The sequence below is a fragment of the Zophobas morio genome, unplaced genomic scaffold (assembly GCF_036711695.1).
Source record: "Zophobas morio isolate AGI-343-1 ecotype UQ-CSIRO unplaced genomic scaffold, CSIRO_AGI_Zmor_V1 ptg000008l, whole genome shotgun sequence".
Classification (NCBI taxonomy): domain Eukaryota; kingdom Metazoa; phylum Arthropoda; class Insecta; order Coleoptera; family Tenebrionidae; genus Zophobas; species Zophobas morio.
In genome coordinates, this window is record NW_026972113.1 from 12307293 (window position 1) to 12325189 (window position 17897).

A 17897-nucleotide genomic window follows, 5' to 3' on the forward strand; every position below is an offset into this window, starting at 1 on the left:
TTTTTCAATCTTTCAAGAGAAATTTGCGATTTTTGAAGTTTCTGGATTTTCCAAATTTTTACTTTTGCGATTTTTTAATTCAAATGGATTTTTCGATTCTTCAATTAATTATTCGTTGTCTGAGTTTTTTATTTTCATATCCCAGCTTTTCGATTAGCCAAGTTTCGATTTTTCAGTTTTCAAATTTTTTAATTTCTCGAATTTTCAGTTTCTTGATATTTCATTTTCTGGATTTATCGATTTCTTAATTTTTCGGGTATTCGATCTTTCAATTTTTCATTGTTCCGATTTTTCAATTTTTATAATTAAGGTTTCCCGAATTTTCACTTTTTCCGTATTTCAGTTTCTCTATTTTTCGATTTCTGGATGTTTCGACCTTTCTATTATATATGAGGTCTGATTTTTACGATTTTTTGGTTTTTAGATTTTTCGGTTTTTCAAAAAGTCGAAAAATCAAGACATTGGAAAATTGAAAAATTGCAAAACCTAAACATTGAAAGATACAGAAATTTCAATTTCTCAAAATTTCCATCGATTTTTGAAATTTATTTCTCTTTTTACTGTTCAATTTTCCAAATTTTCGACTTTCCGATTTTCTGATTTCTCCATTTTTCAAATGTTCGATTTTGTCTTTCTCATCCCCGATTTGTCGATTTCACGATTTCTGAATTTTTAGATTTTTAGATTTTTCAGTTTTTATATTTTTCAGTCTTCTAAAAAGTCGAAAAATCAATTCACTGAAAAATCTAAAAATCCAAAAATCCAGAAATTGAAAAGGAGCAAATCCTAAAAAATGAAAAATCGAGAAATTGAAATTTGAGATTTTTTAAGTTTCTCGATTTTTCAAATTTTTACTTTTGCGGTTTTTCAATTCAAATGGAAAATTGGAAAATTGCAAAACCTAAACATTGAAAGATACAGAAATTTCAATTTCTCAAAATTTCCATCGATTTTTGAATTTTGTTTCTCTTTTTATTGTTCAATTTTCCAATTTTTCGACTTTCCGATTTTCTGATTTCTCCATTTTTCAAATTTTCGATTTTGTCTTTCTCATCCCCGATTTGTGGATTTCACGATTTCTGAATTTTTAGATTTTTCAGTTTTTATATTTTTCAATGTTTCAAAAAGTCGAAAAATCAATTCACTGAAAAATCTAAAAATCCAAAAATCCAGAAATTCAAAAGGAGCAAATCCTTAAAATTGAAAAATCGAGAAATTGAAATTTGCGGTTTTTTAAGTTTCTCGATTTTTCAAATTTTTACTTTTGCAGTTTTTCAATTCAAACGGAAAATTGGAAAACTGCAAAACCTAAATATTGAAAGATACAAAATATCAATTTCTCAAAATTTCCATCGATTTTTGAATTTTATTTCTCTTTTTATTGTTCAGTTTTCCAATTTTTCGACTTTCCGATTTTCTGATTTCCCCATTTTTCAAATTTTCGATTTTGTCTTTCTCATCCCCGATTTGTCGATTTCACGATTTCTGAATTTTTAGATTTTTAGATTTTTCAGTTTTTATATTTTCAGTCTTCCAAAAAGTCGAAAAATCAATTCACTGAAAAATCTAAAAATCCAAAAATCCAGAAATTGAAAAGGAGCAAATCATAAAAATTGAAAAATCGAGAAATTGAAATTTACGATGTTTTAGTTTCTGGATTTTTCAAATTTTTACTTTTGCGATTTTTTAATTCAAATGGATTTTTCGATTTTTCAATTTTTCGATTCTTCAATTAATTATTCGTTGTCACAGTTTTTTATTTTGGTCATTTCCCAGCTTTTCGATTAGATAAGTTTCGATTTTTCAGTTTTCAAATTTTTTTATTTCTCGAATTTTCAGTTTTTTGATATTTTATTTTCTGGATTTATCTGGATTTTCTTCGGGTATTCGATCTTTCAATTTTTCAGTGTTCCGATTTTTCAATTGTTACAATAATTATGGTTTCTCGAATTTTCACTTTTTCGGTATTTCAGTTTCTCTATTTTTCGATTTATCGATGTTTCGACTTTTCTATTATATGGTTTCTGATTTTTACGATTTTTTGGTTTTTAGATTTTTCGGTTTTTCGATTTATCAATTTTTCCAAAAGTCGAAAAATCAAGACATTGGAAAATTGAAAAATCGCAAAACCTAAACATTGAAAGATACAGAAATTTCAATTTCTCAAAATTTCCAATTTTTCGATTATTCAAATTTTAGATTTTTCAATTTTTCGATTGTCTAGTTTATTCGAATTTCCGATTTGTCGATTTCACGATTTCTGAATTTTTAGATTTTTAGATTTTTCAGTTTTTATATTTTTCAATCTTTCAGAAAGTCGAAAAATCAATTCACTGGAAAATCTAAAAATCCAAAAATCCAGAAATTGAAAAGGAGCAAATCCTAAAAATTGAAAAATCGAGAAATTGAAATTTTTTTAGTTTCTCGATTTTTCAGATTTTTACTTTTGCGGTTTTTCAATTCAAACGGATTTTTAGATTTTTCGACTTTCCGATTTTTGCTTTTCTTGTCCTCAATTTTTAGATTTTTCATTTTTCGATTTCTCACTTTTTCGATTTTTTTAATTAGCCGTTGTTCCAGTTTTTTATTATTAAATTTTAGTTCTTAGTTTTATCTTTTAATTTCTCAAATTTTCAATTTTTTGACATTTCAGTGTTCCGATTTTTCAATTTGTACATTTTTGGTTTCTCGACTTTTCAATTTTTGGGTATCTCAGTTTCCCGATTTTTTGATTTCTCGATGTTTCGACTTTTCTATTATTTGAGATCCTATTGTTAAGTTTTTTGGTTTTTCGAATTATCAATTTTTAGATTTTTCAATTTTTCAAAAAGTCAAGACATTGGAAAATAGAAAAATCGCAAAACCTAGACATTGAAAGATACAGAAATTTCAGTTTCTCAAAATTTCATCGATTTTTGAATTTTAATTCTCTTTTTATTGTTCAGTTTTCCAATATTTCCACTTTCCGATTTCTCCATTTTTCAAATTTTCGATTTTGGCTTTCTCATCCCCGATTTTTCGATTATTCAAATTTTAGATTTTTCAATTTTTCTATTTTTCTATTTTCTAGTTTATTCGAATTTCTGATTTGTCGTCGATTTCACGATTTCTGAATTTTTAGATTTTTCAGTTTTTATATTTTTCAATCTTTCAAAAAGTCGAAAAATCAATTCACTAGAAAATCTAAAAATCCAAAAATCCAGAAATTGAAAACGAGCAAAACCTAAAAATTGAAAAATCGAGAAATTGAAATTTTTTTAGTTTCTCGATTTTTCAGATTTTTACTTTTGCGGTTTTTCAATTGAAACGGATTTTTCGTTTTTTCGACTTTCCGATTTTTGCTTTTCTTGTCCTCAATTTTTCGATTTTTCATTTTTCGATTTCTCACTTTTTCGATTTTTTTAATTAGCCGTTGTTCCAGTTTTTTATTATTAAATTTCAGTTCTTAGTTTTCAAATCTTTTAATTTCTCAAATTTTCAATTTTTTGACATTTCAGTGTTCCGATTTTTCAATTTGTACATTTTTGATTTCTCGACTTTTCAATTTTTGGGTATCTCAGTTTCCCGATTTTTTGATTTCTCGATGTTTCGACTTTTCTATTATTTGAGATCTTATTGTTAAGTTTTTTGGTTTTCAGATTTTTTGGTTTTTCGATTTATCAATTTTTAGATTTTTAAATTTTTCAAAAAGTCGAAAAATTAAGACATTGGAAAATTGAAAAATTGCAAAACCTAAAAACTGAAAAAGCGAGTAACTGAAATTTGTGTTTTATCAATTCCTCAATTATTCCGGTATTTTAATTTTCCCATTTCCCAATTTTTCGATTATTATACAAATTTTCGATTTTTCGATTTTTAGATCTTTCAATTTCCCGAATTTTCAAAACAGACAATTTTTCGATTCATGGATTTATTTTTTAATTTTTCGACAATCCGGTCTTTCAACTTTTCAGTTTTTCGATTTTTCGAATATTAGATTTTTTGTTTATCCATTTTTTGATCTCTCTTTTTTCGATTTTTCAATCTTCCAATTTTCCAATTTTTGATTTCTTGATTTTTCAATTTTTCGATTTTTTAGTTTTTCGATTTTCCAGCTTATTCGAATTTCCGATTTCCCGATTTTTCAAACTCTCGTTTTCTCGATTTCACGATTTCTGAATTTTTCGATTTTTCGATTTTTCAATCTTCCAAAAAGTCGAAAAAACGATATATTGAAAAATCCAAAAATCCAAAAATCCCGAAATTGAGACCTGAATTTTACGATGTTTTGGTTTTTAGATTTTTCGGTTTTTTGATTTTCAATTTTCAATCGATTTCTTAATTTTTCGACTATTCGATCTTTCAACTTGTTGGCTTTTCAATTTTTCGATTATTAGATTTTTGGATTTCTCTTTTTCGATTTCTCTCTTTCCCGATTTTTCAAATTTCCGATTTTGTCTTTCTCGTCCCCGACTTTTCGATTTGTCTATTTTTCAATTATTAGAGTTTTAGAATTTTCGATTTTTCGATTTTTCAATTTTTAGACCTTTCAAGTTCTCTAATTTTCAATTTGTTGGTATTTCAGTTCTTCGATTTTTGGATTTCTTAATTTTTCGACCATTTGATCTTTCAATTTTTTAGTTTTTCGATTAATCGATCTTTTGGATTTTTTTATTGTTCAATTTTCCAAAAATTCAATAAATCGAAGAGTTGAAAAATAACAAATTGAAAAATCGAAAAATTGAAAATTTGAATAATCCAACAATCCTTTAAAAAAATTGGTAAAAACCTATTACACTGTATTAATTTTAGTTGCGACAATTTGGACGCTTAGGGAAAAACTCAAAGCGGATTCATACACCACAACTATAGAAGTATATTGTTGTATGGCATTTAAATAATTTTAAAATAGATTTCTTCGAAAACAAGTCATAAAATTGTATGTACACGATCGTCCTAATATACGTACAGCCAGCCAGACAGACAGACAGACGGAAACGCGAGATAATTTTTTCGTAGTCTAGGGGTCATAAAACGTCGACAAAACCCGAGAGTAGCAATTAATCGCGGCCAGTGTGCGCCTCCTGCGATTTTCGCGTTTCCCGTGGAAAACGCTCCCGGTTCCGCGAACGCCGCTCTCATCACGCACCGGCGGCCGGCGCCCGCCGCCCCCGCCGATGCACCGTCGCGACGTCCTGCGTATGCACCGGTGGTGGGGCCGCGGGGGCGAGCGGCGGCGATCCGTCCCGAGTTCCGCGACGTTGCGTTCAGACAGTTGGCCGGCGACTTGAGTCGAAGCCGGGTCGTTGGTACCAGTACCATTGCGATGCACCCATAGGGCGTCCGTCACGTGTGCCATTGCGAAGTCTCGTTCGGCAGTTCCGGTTCCGGACTCGTCCTCGCCTCGAAGTGCTGTGCAGTTTGGTCGAGTGCGTTGCACGCATTGCATAATCAATGACAGAAAGGTACCGTGAGATTGGCGATTGTTCTGCTTGACAGGTCGTACGCTTGGGATCGTGGGATTTATGGCTGTTGGCGGTTCGGGCATGTGACATGGTATAGGTTATGGATTATGTAAGCGGCGGATTGCACCGCCAAAACCTGCAGCAACTGAGTTTTTTGAGAGTGACGTCAGCGCGCTGTCATAAGTTCGAAGGTTTTGACGGGCGGCCAATCGTAAGTCTGGATTTTGTGTTTGCGAGGGACCGAATTTGCGTTGGTGCGAATTGCGTGAGATAAGGCACGATTGTTGCTTGCATTCGCTCGAACGGTTACATCATGGGCAGATTTTGCGCTTCCGGTTCGAGTGCGGCGGAATTTTTCACAGGACTTCCAAAACTCGCAAGCGGAAGTCCTACTTTCGGCGACACGAAAACCCTTATTTGACCTCAAGATTAGAACCAAATTCGTTGAACTTTGCCAAAATTTCTAAATCTCGGCGTCGTTTCAAGTTCAAAAATACAATCTCTCAATCGCCCGAATTGCGAAAACTCAAACCGTTACTTCTTCGAATCGTACACTTTCGAATATACAGGGTGTTTCACCGATTTTTAATTATTAAAAAAAAATTGTGGAATATCGAACCGACGGCAAATTTTGTGCACTCTTGACGTCAGCGAGTTTAAATGTCACTGAAAAATTCATACGTCGTGGTGGATACATCAAGAAAATCGACCAAAGTCGCCGCGAGAATTGACAATGAGGTTAATTTTTAATACTCTTTAATAAGACAGTTAAACTCCAATAAAATCTTTCGATTGTTTAACTCCGCGTTTGCTAGGGACGCAGAAATGCAACTTTGTTTATTTTTCTAGTTTTATTTCAACATTTTTAAAGACCAAAATTTTATTCTATGGAGTTTATGACACACTTTAACGTTTCGAGCTTCCACCTTCAGGACTGTCTCCCAACTTTGACGACGTTCCCGGTTATCTCAGAATTTGTTTACCGAATTAGATTACTGCAACTCAAATTTTATTAGTTCGTATCAGTCTCTGTCAGATAACAGATACGGTTGTCAGATTTAATTTTAACGGCGATTGGTCCTTAATCGGTGACTCTTTAGCTGGAATTGAAATATCTGTTTGGCTTCCGGACGTCAGGCAGAAGTGGCGTGAGGCACGCTAATAAAGTTTCGGATTGCAGCGCTTTTCATCTTCAGTGTTTATTTGCAATTTGTAAATGCATTTCCTCAATTCTGATGCAATGCCGCGACGGATGTTATTATGATTTAATTTTGATTTATTTACATGTTTTCGTGAATGAACTTTTGTGTGTGTGTACATTTTTGTAATTCTTTTATAAACTGGTGGAGTTTTCCTAAATTCCTGCTATCTACAGGATAATTAAGTGTGATATAGTGAATGGCGTTAAGGTATTAATCCATTTCCGTGTGCAAGGAAGCAGCAACTATATCTTTTAAAATAAAAAGAGTAATTAAATATATCGCATAAATCGTCTAAAGAAAAATTGTCCTTAATAGGAATTTCCATGCACGGAATACCCGTTACAGTTCGTAGTTATGTGTAATTCTAGTCATATTTTATATACTTATATTGTGTTTAATTTTTTATTTTTGACATTTTTTTTTGTTTGTAACATTCAATATATTTCTAATAATTCCAAAAATCAAAATCAAGGCAATTTTGTGACCGTTTTTAGAAAGCTTGGTTGTCTACAAATTTTGAGCAACTGATGTTAATGTATTTTTAAAACAGGCTGTTTTAAACAATTTAAAAATTTTGACGTGACATTTTAAGCAAGTAATATTTTCCAACTTCTTTTTTTTAATTTGACATATTTTTGCCAATAACATTAACTCGAAATATTAATTGCGAAAATCATAAAATTGAAAACATAAATCAGGCTATTTTATGCACATATTTCCAAAAAAGTCAAATCAGGACGGTGGTGTTTGAAAATTTTGACGAGATATTTTTCGTTTCGCAACTTACCTTTTTTTTTAATTTGTGATACATTTTTGCTAAGTAAGTGTTCATTTTTCGTCGAAAAAGTTCCGGTGTAGTTGATGTATTTTCGAAACAGGCTATTTTATAAATTTACAAAAATCCAAATCAAGACGACAATTTTTTTTGACGCGATATTTTTCAACATATTCAAGTTTTCATCTTCCATCATTTACAGAAGTTTAAACTATGTACATCTAATATTTTTAGTTTAGATCAGATAGTCATTATCATAAAATTTATATAAAACGTCCGTTTTCGAAATGTTCAACATTATTGATTTTTTGACGATTTTTCTAGAATACTCAGCTTTACAATAATTGTAAGAAAATGCCAACACAATTCCAGAGACATTAATGAATTTTTAAAACTGGTTATTTTAGAGATTTTTAGAAATTTTGACATATTTTTAGGTCACATTTTTCAAACTATTTTTTTTATTCGTGTTTTATTTCGGATAAGAAATTTTGTAAATTTTCATCTTAATCATTTACGGGAGTTCAAACTATGTTCATCCAAATCAAGACGATTGTATTTAAACATTTTGACGTGATACCTTTAACGAGTGACCTTTTCCACCTTATTTTTTTTTAAGTATATATATTTCTTTCGTTTACGTTCAAAGAATGTCCATGTAATATTTTAAATCAAAATATTAACAATACGAATCCCAAAACTTGTTCATTCATTTCTGAAATTTTCAAAATTTTGGATTTTTTGACGATTTTTTGAATATTCATCTGCTTTATCACAATTTTAAGAAAATGACCACAAAATGCCAATCATGTTGATGCATTTTTAAAAGAGGCTATTTTGTATATTTTCAAAAAAAAAAACAAATCAAGGCAGTATTTAAAAATTTTGACGTAATATTTTTTACGAGTGACATTTTCCAGCTTATTTTTTTTAATGCATGTACTTTTCTGCTAAGAAATAAGTATCCATCTTTTTTCCGTTTACAGAAGGTCAAAATATGTTCATCTAATATTTTTAGATCGAAATATTATTAACAATAGGAATTGTAAAATTTGTAAAATTTAAACGTTTTTCTTTTCCGAAATTTTCAAGATTTTGAATTTTTTGACGATTATTACAATATTCATCAGATTTATCACAATTTGAAGAAAATGTGAACAAAATTCTAATGATGTTGATGTATTTTTAAAAGAGGCTATTTTATATATTTCCAAAAAAACCAAATTAAAAAATTTTGACGTGAAATTTTTCACGAGTGACATTTCCCAACTTATTTTCTTTTTAATTCATGTTACTTTTCTGCTAAGAAATAAATGTCCATCTTTTTTCTGTTTATAGAAATTCAAAGAAAGTTCATCTAATATCTCTAGATCGGAATATTAACAATAGGAATCATAAAATGTGTACAATTTAAACGTTTTTCATTTCCGAAATTTTCAAGATTTTGAATTTTTTGACGATTATTACAATATTCATCATCTTTATCACAATTTTAAGAGAATGACAACAAAATTCTAATCAGGTTGGTGCATTTTTAAAAGAGATTATTTTGTGTCTTTCCACAAAATCCAAATCGAGACACTATTTAAAAATTTCAACGTAATTTTTTTTTGACGAGTGACATTCGTGTACTTTTCTGCTAAGAAATAAGTGTCCATCTTTCTTCCGTTTACGGAAGTTCAAAGAATGTTCATCTAATGTCTTTAGATCGAAATATTAACAAACGGAATTACAAAATTTGTAAATTTTCAAAATTTTGAATTTTTTGATGATTGTTAGAATATTCATGAGATTTATCACAGTTTTAAGAAAATGAGAACAAAATTTTGATGATGTTGATGTATTTTTAAAAGAGACTATTTTATATATTTCCAAAAAATCCAAATTAAAAAATTTTACCTGATATTTTTGACTACTGATATTTTCAGCTTACATTTCTGCTAAGAAATACTTGTTCAGCTTTCATATCCATTTCCAGAGGTTCAAGAATATTCATGTAATATTTTTAGATCGAAATATTGACAACGCGATTAACAAAATTTGTAAAATTTTGGACGAAATTTTTGAAGAATTTTGATTTTTTAACGATTATTGAAATATTCATCAGCTTTATCACAATTTTAAGAAAATGACAAAAAAATTCCAGTAATATTGATATATTTTTAAATGAGGCTATTTTGTATGTTTCCAAAAAAAATTCAAATCTCGACGACAGTATTTAAAAATGTTGACGTTATAATTTTGACAAGTGACATTTTCCAACTGACATTTTTTTTAATTTGTTTTACATTTCTGCTAAGAAATAAGTGTTCAGCTTTCATCCGTTTCCAGAAGTTTCAATAACGTTCATCTGAGATATTTAGATAGAAATATTAACAATACGAATTACAAAATTTGTAAAATTTAAACTTTTTTCATTTCCGAAATTTTCAAGATTTTGGGTTTTTTGACGATTATTAGAATGTTCATGAGCTTTATGACAATTTTAAGCAAATGAGAACAAAATTCTAATTAGGTTGCTGCATTTTTTAAAATAGATTATTTTGTGTCTTTCCAAAAAATCCAAATCAAGACAGTATTTAAAAATTTTGACCTAATTTTTTTTTGACGGGTGACATTTTCGAACTTTTTTTTTAATTCGTGTACTTTTCAGCTAAGAAATAAGTGTCCATCTTTCTTCCGTTTACAGAAGTTCAAAGAATGTTCATCTAATGTCTTTAAATCCAAATATTAACAATAGGAATTACAAAATTTGTAAAATTAAACGTTTTTCTTTTTCGAAATCTTCAAGATTTTGGATTTTTTGACGATTATTAGAATATTCATCAGCTTTATCACAATTTGAAGAAAATCAGAACAAAATTCTAATGATGTTGATGTATTTTTAAAAGAGACTATTTTATATATTTCCAAAAAATCCAAATTACAAAATTTTACCCGAAATTTTTGACGAGTGATATTTTCAGCTTACATTTTTTTGTATTCGTGTTACATCTCTGCTAAGAAATACGTGTTCAGCTTTCATATCCATTTCCAGAGGTTCAAGAATATTCATGTAATATTTTTAGATCGAAATATTGACAACGCGATTAACAAAATTTGTAAAATTTTGGACGAAATTTTTGAAGAATTTTGATTTTTTAACGATTATTGAAATATTCATCAGCTTTATCACAATTTTAAGAAAATGACAAGAAAATTCCAGTAATATTGATATATTTTTAAATGAGGCTATTTTGTATGTTTCCAAAAAAAATTCAAATCACGACGACAGTATTTAAAAATTTTGACGTTATAATTTTGACAAGTGACATTTTCAAACTGACTTTTTTTTTAATTTGTTTTACATTTCTGCTAAGAAATAAGTGTTCAGATTCCATCCGTTTCCAGAAGTTTCAATAACGTTCATCTGAGATATTTAGATACAAATACAGTGGACGCCGCTTAATGTGATCACTTTGGGACTCAGACAAATTGATCACACTAACCGACTGATAATAATAAGCGAAAACCACAATCAGAGACAGTAAAACTCGAAACAAAACAAAATCATGAACAATACAGTGTTTATTACACAGGTAGATGAAGGTACATAAACATTAGAATTTATTTTAAATTTTGGTTACCATTCTGACAAAGGAACCCTCGATTTCCTTTGGGTGTTGTAGAAATTTGTTAAGTAAGGGCTGAATTTTTTTTTTTTCTCTGATAAACTGAGATTTCGTCGTTTCGACGTGTTAATTGTTACATAAGTCTACTCAGATTTAAAACAGAAAAAATTCGTTCGTTCAAAAGTCGAAAACGCACTGATTTTAAGTCTGTTTTTGACCACTGATTATGGTTGTATAAAATGAGTAGTACCTTTTGAGAGCAATGAATGTTCATTAAAACGCAATACTAGTTTCAGTCGTCTCGCTTCTCCAAAAAAGCAATTCCCGTTTGTTTAAGAATTGCGAGATTGATCACAATAAGCGAAATATTCATCACAATAAACGGAAAAACTGTAATGCATAGGTATTGCGCGGGCCCGTTCCAAGCCATTTTGATCACACTAAGCGGTTGATAACATTAACCGTGATCATATTAAGCGCCGTCTACTGTATTAACAATACGAATTACAAAATTTGTAAAATTTAAACTTTTTTCATTTCCGAAATTTTCAAGATTTTGGGTTTTTTGACGATTATTAGAATGTTCATGAGTTTTATGACAATTTTAAGAAAATGACAACAAAATTCTAATTAGGTTGGTGCATTTTTAAAATAGATTATTTTGTGTCTTTCCAAAAAAACCCAAATCAAGACACTATTTAAAAATTTTGACGTAATTTTTTTTGACGAGTGACATTTTCGAACTTTTTTTGTTTTAATTCTTGTACTTCTCTGCTAAGAAATAAGTGTCCATCTTTCTTCCGTTTACAGAAGTTCAAAGAATGTTCATCTAATATCTTTAGATCGAAATATTAACAATAGGTATTAGAAATTTTTTAAATTTAAACGTTTTTCTTTTCTGAAATTTTCTAAACTTTGGATTTTTTGACGATTATTAGAATATTCATGAGATTTATCACAATTTTAAGAAAATGAGAACAAAATTCTAATGATGTTGATGTATTTTTAAAAGAGACTATTTTATATATTTCCAAAAAATCCAATTTAACCAATTTTACCTGATATTTTTGACGAGTGATATTTTCAGGTTACATTTTTTTTTATTCCTGTTACATTTCTGCTAAGAAATACGTGTTCAGCTTTCATATCCATTTCCAGAGGTTCAAGAATATTCATGTAATATTTTTAGATCGAAATATTGACAACGCGATTAACAAAATTTGTAAAATTTTGGACGAAATTTTTGAAGAATTTTGGTTTTTTAACGATTATTGAAATATTCATCAGCTTTATCACAATTTTACGAAAATGACAAAAAAATTCCAGTAATATTGATATATTTTTAAATGAGGCTATTTTGTATGTTTCCAAAAAAAATTCAAATCACGACGACAGTATTTAAAAATTTTGACGTTATAATTTTGACAAGTGACATTTTCCAATTGACTTTTTTTTTAATTTGTTTTACATTTCTGCTAAGAAATAAGTGTTCAGCTTCCATCCGTTTCCAGAAGTTTCAATAACGTTCATCTGACATATTTAGATAGAAATATTAACAATACGAATTACAAAATTTGTAAAATTTAAACTTTTTTCATTTCCGAAATTTTCAAGATTTTGGGTTTTTTGACGATTATTAGAATGTTCATGAGCTTTATGACCATTTTAAGAAAATGACAACAAAATTCTAATTAGGTTGGTGCATTTTTAAAAGAGATTATTTTGTGTCTTTCCAAAAAATCCAAATCAAGACAGTATTTAGAAATTTTGACGTAATTTTTTTTTGACGAGTGACATTTTCGAACTATTTTGTTTTAATTCTTGTACTTTTCTGCTAAGAAATAAGTGTCCATCTTTCTTCCGTTTACAGAAGTTCAAAGAATGTTCATCTAATATCTTTAGATCGAAATATTAACAACAGGTATTACAAATTTGTAAAATTTAAGCGTTTTTCTTTTCTGAAATTTTCAAAACTTTGGATTTTTTTACGATTATTAGAATATTCATCAGATTTATCACAATTTTAAGAAAATGAGAACAAAATTCTAATGATGTTGATGTATTTTTAAAAGAGACTATTTTATATATTTCCAAAAAATCCAATTTAACCAATTTTACCTGATATTTTTGACGAGTGATATTTTCAGCTTACATTTTTTTTTATTCCTGTTACATTTCTGCTAAGAAATACGTGTTCAGCTTTCATATCCATTTCCAGAGGTTCAAGAATATTCATGTAATATTTTTAGATCGAAATATTGACAACGCGATTAACAAAATTTGTAAAATTTTGGACGAAATTTTTGAAGAATTTTGGTTTTTTAACGATTATTGAAATATTCATCAGCTTTATCACAATTTTACGAAAATGACAAAAAAATTCCAGTAATATTGATATATTTTTAAATGAGGCTATTTTGTATGTTTCCAAAAAAAATTCAAATCACGACGACAGTATTTAAAAATTTTGACAAGTGACATTTTCCAACTGACTTTTTTTTTAGTTTGTTTTACATTTCCGCTAAGAAATAAGTGTTCAGCTTCCATCCGTTTACAGAAGTTTCAACAACGTTCATCTGAGATATTTAGATAGAAATATTAACAATACGAATTACAAAATTTGTAAAATTTAAACTTTTTTAATTTCCGAAATTTTTTCAAGATTTTGGGTTTTTTGACGATTATTAGAAAGTTCAAGAGCTTTATGACAATTTTAAGAAAATGACAACAAAATTCTAATTAGGTTGGTGCATTTTTAAAAGAGATTATTTTGTGTCTTTCCAAAAAATCCAAATCAAGACAGTATTTAGAAATTCTGACGTAAATTTTTTTTGACGAGTGACATCTTCGAACTATTTTGTTTTAATTCTTGTACTTTTCTGCTAAGAAATAAGTGTCCATCTTTCTTCCGTTTACAGAAGTTCAAAGAATGTTCATCTAATATCTTTAGATCGAAGTATTAACAACAGGTATTACAAATTTGTAAAATTTAAGCGTTTTTCTTTTCTGAAATTTTCAAAACTTTGGATTTTTTGACGATTATTCGAATATTCATCAGATTTATCACAATTTTAAGAAAATGAGAACAAAACCCTAATGATGTTGATGTATTTTTAAAAGAGACTATTTTATATATTTCCAAAAAATCCAACTTAAAAAATTTTACCTAATATTTTTGACGAGTGATATTTTCAGCTTACGTTTTTTTTATTCGTGTTACATTTCTGCTAAGAAATACGTGTTCAGCTTTCATATCCATTTCCAGAGGTTCAAGAATATTCATATAATATTTTTAGATCGAAATATTGACAACGCGAATAACAAAATTTGTAAAATTTTGGACGAAATTTTTGAAGAATTTTGATTTTTTGACGATTATTGGAAAATTCATCAGCTCTATCACAATTTAAAAAAAATGACAGTAAAATTACAGTAATGTTGATATATTTTTAAATGAGGCTATTTTGTATGTTTCAAAAAAAAAATCCAAATCACGACGACAGTATTTAAAAATTTTCATATTACATTTTTGACGAGTGACATTTTCCAACTGACATTTTTTTTAATTCGTGTTATATTTCCGCTAAGAAATAAGTGTTCATCTCCCATCCATTTAGAGAAGTTATTTTTAGATAAAAATATTGACAATGCGTATAACAAAATTTTTTATTTTTTGACGATTTTTAGAATATTTTGAATAAAAGTTATTTTATAGATTTCCAAAATTACAAATCAAAACGACCACGTCGAAATTTGTATAGGTACTTATATTTTTTAATTTGTGCCAATTTGAGAGAGTGTCAATAGAATTTAAACGAATTTTCCGTACAGTTTGTCAAATATTTCCAAAAATTGCAACTTGAGACAACATTTTTGAAAAACCTGTATAATTTGCCGTACCTAATTAAAATCAATTTGCGTTCTCTGTAGCGAACAATTCAACTTTCTCAAAATCCCCCCGATAATTAACTATGATTTACCGAACGCCATTAAGTCATTATCCATTTCCATGTGCAAGGAAACATACTTTAAAACGAAAACAGCAATTACATCTTATAAATCACTCCAGCGAAAAATGTCCAATAGCGTAGCAATCTCCGCTCACATGCGCTCGTTCCGTTTGAGGTTATGTCAAAATGCCAGCCGTCCGACCCCCGACCCAACCACTTCTGCCAACCTGAAAAAATCGCGCGCCTCTCGAAAAAATTCCGCTGCGAAATCCTTGTCGTGCTCGCAGTGATCACGTTTCGCCTAAATATTGTTAAATATAGACATTGCGTGTCGCCACATTAATTACGAACCAATGCGCCACATTCCAGCCGCAAAGTCCCTAAACGCGCGTCGCTTTTCGGTGCATAGGTAGTCCGCATCCAGTGACATTTAAGAAGCGGTTTTTTGGCAGCGACACGTGCATTTAATTGGTTTTAGAAAGCGAAGGACGAATTTTTAATCTAGCATGATCTAATACGCACTGCACGTCATTGGCTTGTTGTTAAGTGTAGTACCAACCTTGACTAAAAATACGCCCGGAGTGCCCTAGCGGCGAGAGACGCGGCCTTTTTTTGTGTGCAGATTCGCGTAGACAATGCGTTATTGATAAGGAGGCGTTCGCATTATGTGCGTCTGTTATGTGTCTGATGCTAATTTTTTCATTATCTATTCTAGGCGGTCGTAAAATTTTTATGCGGGAATAAGTAGGTGCGATAAAGGTGGATTTTGGGACGGCGGAATTTGGGGGCGATTTTACGACGAACTGGGGCTCGAGGGATTGGAAGGTGTTAATTTGTTTATGGTTTTACGGTGTTTTTTATTCACGCTAATATTGTCTAAAATGTTGGAGTTCGGATTTTCTCACGACCGATTCAATGTAGGGAAACATTTTTCGAAAGTCCAAATTTAAATCCAGAACGAGTTTTGTGCATTTTTTAGCGATTTGCAAAAATTTCAGGTCAAGACGATGTCCTACTTAAAAGTGTGATTTTGCCGTGAATGAGTTGCTTGAAAAATAAATTAACAAGAATAGCAAAATTGCAACTATTTCACTGACATTATAATTAAAACAGTCAGAATATCTGGTTTTCCTTTTGTTTAAGTGCTTCGATTTTTTTTTTTTTTTTAGAACGAGTTGTTCTAATAAGTGAATAAACTTGTCGAAAATATCAATTTTGGGTTATGTTACAGTTTAAAGCTGTCAAAATTTCCAATTTTCATCCTATTTACTTGTCGAGATTTTTCTGAGCTTTCCAAAAATATTCAACTATTTTGGAAATTTTATTTATTGTTTTTAACAGTCGAACGGTTTTTTTTTTCAACGAAGAATTTCAAATTCGTGCTTATTTCATGGTTTGTAAAAGTTCAAATTTCGTTCATCTTTTCAAAAATAAAATTTGAGATTTTGATTGTTAAATTTAAAGCAATTTCCAGTTTTCATTCAATTAACTTGTCGAGATTTTTCAGATAAATTTCAGGCCAAAATAACGATGTTAAAAATTTGTATTTGTAGATTAGATTTTTCAGGTGGTGATATTTTTTTTTATTTTATGCAATCTTTTTAAAGACAAATTCTTAACTTTACTGAATTAATGGTTATAAAATTTCTAATTTTCATTGACTTTGGATTCAAGGCGCAAGTGAAATTTCCAGTTTTCATTGTATTTATTGTCGAGATTTATAAATTTTTCCAAAAATGTTCAACCATTTTGTAAATTATAAACACTTCTGACTTCTGCAATATTTTCAACTCATATTTTTTTTCTTAATAAAGCAAAAAGGCAAAATTTAAGCCCGCCCACCCGCCCTATCTCAATTGCGATGATTTTTTTATTCGCCGTGCACCAAGGGGGCGGAGCTTAACTGCAAAATACTTATTTATTTACAAGAAATTAAAAACATGTTTTTGAGTATCATCACAATTGAGATAGGGCGGGTGGGCGGGGCTTATATTTCGCCTTATTTTCTTGATCTGTGTAGTCGTCATCTTTTCACAACACGAAATTTGTTTAAAATGGTAAATTGTATAGGGAAATATCGATTTTGCTCCGCCCCTCGGTCTGACAACGAATAAAAAATTCATCACGATTGAGATCGAGACGGATGGGTGGAGCTTCGTTTTTGGTTTTCTTTTTTAATTAATACATTTAGTTTTCTTTGTATAACACGCTTACTTAAGAACATATTTCACATGGTAATTTCTCGTACAACAATTAGGACTTTACAACTAAGCTCCGCCCCTCGGCTTACGACGAATAAAGAAATTCATTAGAATTGCGATAGGGCGGGTGGGCGGGGCTTATTTTTGTCTCTTTATTTCTTAATATACATCGCCATCTTTTCACAACAAGAAACTTAAAACATGGTTAAAATGGTACATTTTTGCAAGGAAATATGGATTTTGCAATTATGAGGCGGAGCCTAATAATTGCAGTCGTCTTTTCAGAACAAGAAACTTTAAACATTTTTAAAATGCTAAAATTTGTGTACGGAAATATCGATTTTGCAATTAGGCTCCGCCCCTCGGTCTGTCAACAAATGAAAAATTCATCACGATTGAGATCGAGGCGGATGGGTGGAGCTTCTCTTTTGATTTTCTTTTTTAATTACTACTATTCTTTGCATAACACGATTACTTAAGAATATATTTCACATGGTAATTTCTCGTAGAAAAATACGGATTTTACAATTAAGCTCCGCCCCTCGGCTTACGACGAATGAAAAAAATCGCCAGAATTGAGATAGGGTGGGTAGGTGGGGCTCATATTTTGTCTTTTTTTTAACATACATAGCCATCTTTTAACAACAAGAAACTTAAAACATGGTTAATTTTGCAATTATGGGACGGAGCCTAATTGCGAAATGGATATCTCCT

General features: G+C 29.8%; 1 protein-coding gene across 6 annotated transcripts in view; it reads left to right on the plus strand.

Annotated features, from left to right (window-relative positions):
- The window catches only part of LOC135125361 (zinc finger protein 517-like), an 82328-nt gene that overhangs the window by 30636 nt on the left and 33795 nt on the right, over positions 1-17897 (plus strand). For 2 of the 6 annotated variants that reach the window (XR_010279869.1, XM_064050885.1), the window contains exon 1: positions 5252-5444. The exons of 3 other annotated variants lie outside the window; for them this stretch is intronic. The gene's annotated coding sequence lies outside the window, so the exon portion shown is untranslated. Of the gene's footprint in view, positions 1-5251; positions 5445-5505; positions 5656-17897 lie in introns of those variants that run through there. One more of the 6 variants, XM_064050888.1, reaches the window with a different exon arrangement.